Raw genomic sequence first — 7221 nt, 5'->3', positions numbered from 1 at the left:
CCCATCTATTTGCCATGAAGTGATGTGACTGGATGCCACGATCTTAGTTTTTTGAATGTTGAGTTTAAGCCAGCTTTTTCATTCCTCTTTCACCCTCATCAAGATGCTCTTTAGTTCCTCTTCGCTTTCTGCCATTAGAATGGTATAATCTGCATAGCTGAGGTTGCTGATATTTCTCCTGGTAATCTTCATTCCAGCTTGACTTCATCCAGTCCAGCATTTCGCATGATGTACTCTGCATAGAAATTAAATGAGCAGGGTGACAATATACAGCCTTGACGTACTCCTTTCTCAATTTTGAACCAATCCATTGTTCTATGTTCAATTCTGTTACTTCTTGACCTGCATACAGGTTTCTCAAAGAGGCAGGTAAGGTGGTCTGGTATTCCCATCTCTTGAAGAATTTTCCATAGTTTGCTGTGATCCACACAGTCAAAGGCTTTAGCAGAGTGAATGAAGCAGAAACAGATGTTTTTTGGAATCCCCTTGCTTTTTCTGTGTTCCAGTGAATGTTGGCAATTTGATCTCAAGTTCCTCTGCCTTTTCTAAATCCAGGTTGTACATCTGGAAGTTCTGGGTTCATGTATTGTTGGAGCCTATCTTGAAGGACTTTGAGCATTACCTTGCTAGCATGTGAAATTAGCATAATTGTATAGTAGTTTGAGCATCCTTTGACATTGCCCTTCTTTGGGATTGGAATGAAAACTGACCTTTACCAGTTCTGTGTCCACCGCTGAGTTTTCCAAATTTACTGACATATTAAGTACAGCATTTTAACAGCATCATCTTTTAGATTTTAAATAGCTCAGCTGGGATCAATCTTAGCATCACTAAAAGTGAAACAACCAGAGAATTTCCTGGTGATTCAGTGGTTAGAATGCTATGCTTCCATTCTAGGAGGCACAGGTTTGATCCTTGGTCAGGGAACTAAGATTCCATAAGCCTGGTGGCATGGCCAAGAGTAAAAAAAGTGGAACAACCAGGTATCACATGCCTCCTGACGTGATACATTGCTAACAATATAATACTTATCAAGTATCCCTGTGGATGGCAAAAAATTGACCCAGAATCTCATTAATCCTTTTGATCTAACTTTCATTTACAGGACTACAGGGGATAAAGAAGCCAGTTAAATGACACTGCAAGGAAACAAACATCCCTAAGACTGCTTATCTAGTTTCTGCAACTAGTTAATGGCAGAAGGCAAGGGGGAGGAGTGGGAGTGACTGTTTAGACGAAGAGGCAAAGAGGCACAACAACCAAATACTGTGTGTAGACATTATTTGTATCATTATTCTAAGAAATCATGTAAAATCATGTTTCTGAGGCAATTATCACATTTGACTATGCTCTAGATTTTAAATGATCCCAGAAAATTATTGTTAATTTTGTTAAGTGTGATAATGACATATTGGTTATGTAAGAAAATGTCTGTTTTTAAAGATATTCATACTGAAGCATCAGGCTCCCCCAATGACTCAGTGCTAAAAGAATCAACCTGCAATGCAGGAGACGCTGGAGATGCAGGTTTGATCCCTGGGCTGGGAAGATCCCCTGGAGGAGGAAATAACTACCCACTCCAGTATTCTTGCCTGGGAAATCCCATGGACAGAGGAGCCTGGTAGGCCACAGTCCATGGGTCCACAAATAGTTGGACGCAACTGAGTGACTGAACATACACACACACACTGAAGCATCATATGACACTTGACATGACACAATATCTGTGATAAAGTTTAAAATATTTCAGCAAAGAAAATATAAAGGGGGAACAAGTGAAGCAAGTGTGGGAAAAATGTTAATGTGTTGAATCTGGGTAATTACACATGAAAGTTCATTATGTGACCTCCAGAATGTATTTCAAAATTTTCAATACCCCCGCCAAAATTTTTAACTAAGAAGTCTTTATCTGTTTTGGTTACTGTTGCTATGTAGCATACATCCTCTGAGCTGGAAGTCTGGGAAGAGCTTGTCTGGGCAGTCGTGGCTCTCCCAGTTTCTCATGTTGATGGCTGGAACTGTACCAGAGTCGGGGTGGGAGATGGGGGCAGTGCAGAGGCTGGAGCAGCGAGAGACTGGCCAGGCAGCTCTCTCTCTCTCTCAGTTCTTATGTGTAACCACAGGGCCTCTCCATGTGGTCTCTCCGTGTGGGAGAATTTGACCTTTCTCACACTTCGTTAAGTGTGAGGGCAGATAGAGTATTTACTTGGTAGCTGATGTTTTCAAAAGCCAGTATTTCAGTGAGCACAGTGGAATCACACTTCTTTTTATGCCCTCACCTGGGAAGTCTCCGGAGTGTCATTTCCTCTGTATTCCAGTGGTTGAAGCAGAAGAAAAAGCCAGCCCATTTTCAAGGAGAAAGTTCATAGATTGCATTTTTTGGTGAGAGGAATGTCAAAGAATTTGTAGATGTATTTAAAAACTGCCACATCATCCCACACATCTGGTGAACAGTCCTCAACACAAAAGACCACAAAAGAATTGACAGTCGCTTTATGATGGTTATTCATAAGTAGGGACTTTTTCTAATTCCTAAGACCATGGAATGGAACAACTGATTCCTTTTGAAATTCCCATATAGCTTACAGAGTAATCTTAAAACTTCATAACTTGGAATCTTTTAAATTACCTTATGAGGTACTACATGTGAAATGTTCAGCCCACTAATAGGTCCACAGATGCTGGTGACATCTGATACATGTTTAAATTACTTGGAAGTTTTTACTGCATTTATTAATGGTGAGCATACCATCAGTAAGTTATAGTTGAGGTGACCTCGTGATTTTCTGAAAGGCTTGTCATCCTTACAGTTTGTAGGAGAAATGGAACCTCTGGTAGAAACTAAAATTCATTCTAAAATGTTGCAGTTGGGTGATAGTTGGAGATAACAAGAAGTGAGTTGTTTCACAGTCCAGAGTGACTATTTTCTTTTCCATTTTGTTTTTACTTTCTATCAGTTTTCTCCTTCCCCTATTGCCTTTTTAAAAACTTTCCTGAACAACAGAAAAACAGGAGCATCTCCCTTATGTGAAGTATGAATGTGTCATGCCCATGCTTTTTATAGAATACTAATGATGTTTGGAATGCAATCTGTTTTAAAATATTTCTGAAGATTAAGCAAAACATATGCCAGATTTCTGTGTCTATAAGAAGCTTCAGATTTTCTTTTTAAATTTTAAAAGTCAAAGATGACTTTAAATTATGGTGAAATTCATTCATAATATAAATTAATGTGTAATTTCCCAAACTGATAGAAGCAAAACAGATAATTTCTATAGCTATGCAAGGAAAGAAAATATTCTCTTTCCCTTTAAATTTAATATTTTAATATTCTAATATTTTCTTTCCCCTTAAAGGTCCTTTAAAATTATAAGTCACATAAGCAATGGGCTAACTATAAATTATGATTATACATTTATTAAAATACTTTTGTTAATTTTCATTGACATTACTGTTTCACTTAACAAAAAATTATATTGTGTGTTCATACTCTTCATTATTATAGACTGCCTATCCTTTCAACCATTATATAAAATTCAGTGCTTTCACTTTTCCTATTCAGCCGACTTTATTTACCTAGGAATATCTGTGCAATTGATATTTAGTTCCACATATCTTGGTCTAATAAGTTTAAGAACTCCATGCTTCCAATCAATGATATATCATAGGACATAAAATTTCAGAGGGTCAAAGCCTTCTGACTGAATTCAGTTGTAATTTTTATATTGCACACAAAACTCTCTCTCTCTATATATATATATGTATATTCCTATATGCATGCATGCTAAGTCGCTTCAGTTGTTTCCAACTGTTTGTGACCCTATGAACTGTAGCCCACCAGGCTTCTCAGTCCATGGGATTCTCCAGGTTCGAATACTGGAGTGAGTTGCCATGCCCTCCTCCATGCTATCTTCCCAACTCAGGGATCGTTCCATCTCGGCTCCTATGTTGCAAGTGGATTCTTCACCACTGAGCCACCAGGGAAGTCTATGTATATATATATATATATATATATATATGTATGTATATAATTGCAAGCAGATGAGTTTAGAATGATCTAAAAGTCTCTCCATTCTCTGCAAAATGTCTTATTTACCTTTTAAATCATGTTCTATGAGAAAAATGCATTTTTGTAGATGACATTTTATTGAAATAACGGGTAGACCTAAAAAAAAAAAAGGAGTGCTACATATATTGTCTTTATTACAATCTTTGTAGGATATGTTCTGGCAAAATAGAAAGCATTACAGAAATCACTTAACTGAAGAAGACATTCTACTCTGCACAAAACACTCATTGATGTCAGTGGGAGTTCTGTGAATGGAACAAATGTTGAACTTGACCCTGTAATGTTTAAACTGCAATCCTCCCTACTCTTGGCAGAGCCTGGCTTCCCACTGAAAAGTGTTGTAGACTGTGCAGGGATTACACAGCGGGTTAATAGTCTAGTTTTTCGCTTCTTTTGGAACAACAGATGAAACACATAATACCTTCTTTTAGGACTATTACAAACTTTTCAACACAAAAGACTTTAAATGAAGTGGTGTGAGAAAGTTAAAGGTAGAGTCTGTAGATGAAAATTTACATTGATAATGACTTTTAAACTATCTTCTCTACTACTGACTCAGAAGCATCAATGAGTCATACATACATTGAAGAAAAAGAGAACACCAAGATGCTGGACACCACTTAGCATATCAGTATTGGAGCCATGCTCACTCTTTATTTTATTCCATTAGACATATGTAAAGAATGATTATCAGTAAGATTCCAATGCAAATATTTTTGGTAAAATGAGATGGAATGATTATAAATGAGCAGAAAACAGTCTGATAAACACATCAAGGTAAATTACTGTAGTATCAAATTGGAATAGCTCATTTTTTATTCAGTCTCACAAATAAAGAATGTGTGACAACTCTAGTTATGGATCTAGCACAATTATTTTATTGATGCTACAAAATAATGAGCATTATGTTCTGGAGAAAAGTCTTTGAAATCACCTAGCCTCTAGAGTTATGCCCAGGCAGTTGAATAACACCATTATCAGGTTCTTATTTTTAGTAGTTTGTACTTGATAGGATATTTTCTGCTTATTTTGTATGCTTTTCAGCAATACGTACACATTGCCTTTGTAAGAGAAAGAAAAAAGAGAAGAAAAGCAAGAGACCAGCTTTTGTTTTAAAGGAGCAGAGGAAGAGGACAAAGAAACAGGAAGTATTTCGAGATGAAATTAAAGCTGCTTTTGTTTTTATTTTACAGAAGGTTGTGAATTACAAGAGAAAAAAAATCCCCTGTGACTAAAAGTGAAAATGTTGGCTTTTATATGATGTGGAAAATCTACTGGTACAGGTATTAAAAGTACTTACAGTACTGCATAGAACTGAATAGGTGGCACTTAACACCTTAGTCTCAGATTGCAGGGTTCATATTCCAGCTCTACAACTTCCTACCTATGTGATCTTGCAAGAGGTTATCTACTAACCAGATACATAATTTATTATTCTGATAAGGATCTATTCAAGAGGAGGAGGGAGTGGAGAGCTTGGGAGAAGTTTTCAGAGGCCAGGCTGTGCTGCCTGGACCAGCTGCAGGAGTCAGAAATAGTCACCCCTTAGTGTCTGCCAGGGGCGGGAGTGGGGGTGGTTGGCGATTGGTTCCAGGCTGCCTGCAGATACTCAGATCTGCGGATGCTCAAGTTCCTTATATAAAATGGCACAGGAGTGTTGGTTCTCCCTGCCCACAGATGTGGAACCACGGATGACACTGTACTTGTTTCTACAAGTATCTGATAAGGACACTTGGGAGCCATAAGCCTCCAGGTGTCCCAAGACACTTTCAGAGTATCCCTTGGTTCCAGGACTATTCTGCTTGGGGGGCTCCTGGTGCGGTAGGAGCCCATTTCCTGGGAATATCAGACTCACTCAGAAACTGAATGTTCTCTAGATGTTTTCTTTCTTTTTTAACCAATTCACAACTGTTGACTGATAGATGGATAGAGGGATATATTACAGTTTTGTTTTTTTTTTTTTAATTCTTTTGGCCACACCGGTGGATTGCTTGTGGGATCTTATTTCCACCACCAGGGATTGAAGCCCTGCCCCCTGCAGTGGAAGCTCAGAATTCTGGACCACCAGGGATTCCCTAGACTCTTTATTTTAGTTTATCCACACTCCTCTTACTGTCAGTGTGATTTTTTTGTTAAGTCCCCCACTCCCCACCATATATAATATATTGAAATGAATCTGATTTTCTGGCTTTTAGGAAAGTTTAAACAAAAAAATTTTTTTCTCTATTTGCTCTTTCTAGTGGTTTTTAGCTCTCATTTTTCTTCTCCCTTAATCTGTTGTTTCATACAAACATTTCAATATTTTAAAAATATTTTACTTATCCCTAGTATTCATAGTTTTAGGTGTGCATTTGTCTTTTTTAAAAAAAATTACCTATTTATTTATGGCTGTGCTGGGTCTTCATTACTGCTTAAGCTTTTCTTAAAGCGGCGGGGAGCGCCGAGTTGTAGTTGCAGCGAGCGGGGGCTACACCTAGTTGCAGTGTGCAGGCTTCTCATTGCAAAGGTTTGTCTCGTGGAGCAGGGGCTATGGGGCACACAGGCTTCACTAGCTCAGCACGTGGACCCAGTAGCTGCAGCTCCCGGGCTCTAGAACACAGACACAGTAGTTGTGATGCAGGGGCTTAGTTGCTCAGCAGCATGTGGGATCCTCCTGGACCAGGGATGGAACCCAAGTCCCCTGCCTTGGCAGACAGATTCTTTACCACTGAGCCACCAGGGAAGCCCCTGCATTAGTCTTTTTAAAGAAATTATTTTAAGCCTACTTTTTTCTCAGTTACTCCTACCTGATTCCATATCTTGTCTCTATCACTTGTCTTTATAACTGTCGGCAGGAAGCAAGTTCAAGAAGTGTGAATGGTCGAGAGTCCCCCTTACAGAACAGGAGAGAGGCTTCCTTTCGTGCCTTTCCTCTCTCCTGTGCTATTCCTGCACTTGCATCAGATCCTTCACAGGCTTCTCCAGCCCCAACAGAACCTTATTCCAGGGACCTGGGGGGAGCTGGGGATTAATTTCTTTCAGGGCTTTAAACTCACTACACAAACAGCACTTGAATTTTTTTTTTGAAGTATAGTTGATTTACAATATTGTATTAGTTTCAGATGAACAGCAAAGTAGTTTGGATATGGATATGCACATGTATTTTTTCCTTT

This window comes from Cervus canadensis, chromosome 16 (assembly GCF_019320065.1).
Source record: "Cervus canadensis isolate Bull #8, Minnesota chromosome 16, ASM1932006v1, whole genome shotgun sequence".
NCBI lineage: Eukaryota > Metazoa > Chordata > Mammalia > Artiodactyla > Cervidae > Cervus > Cervus canadensis.
Note: the sequence above shows the minus strand (reverse complement) of the source record.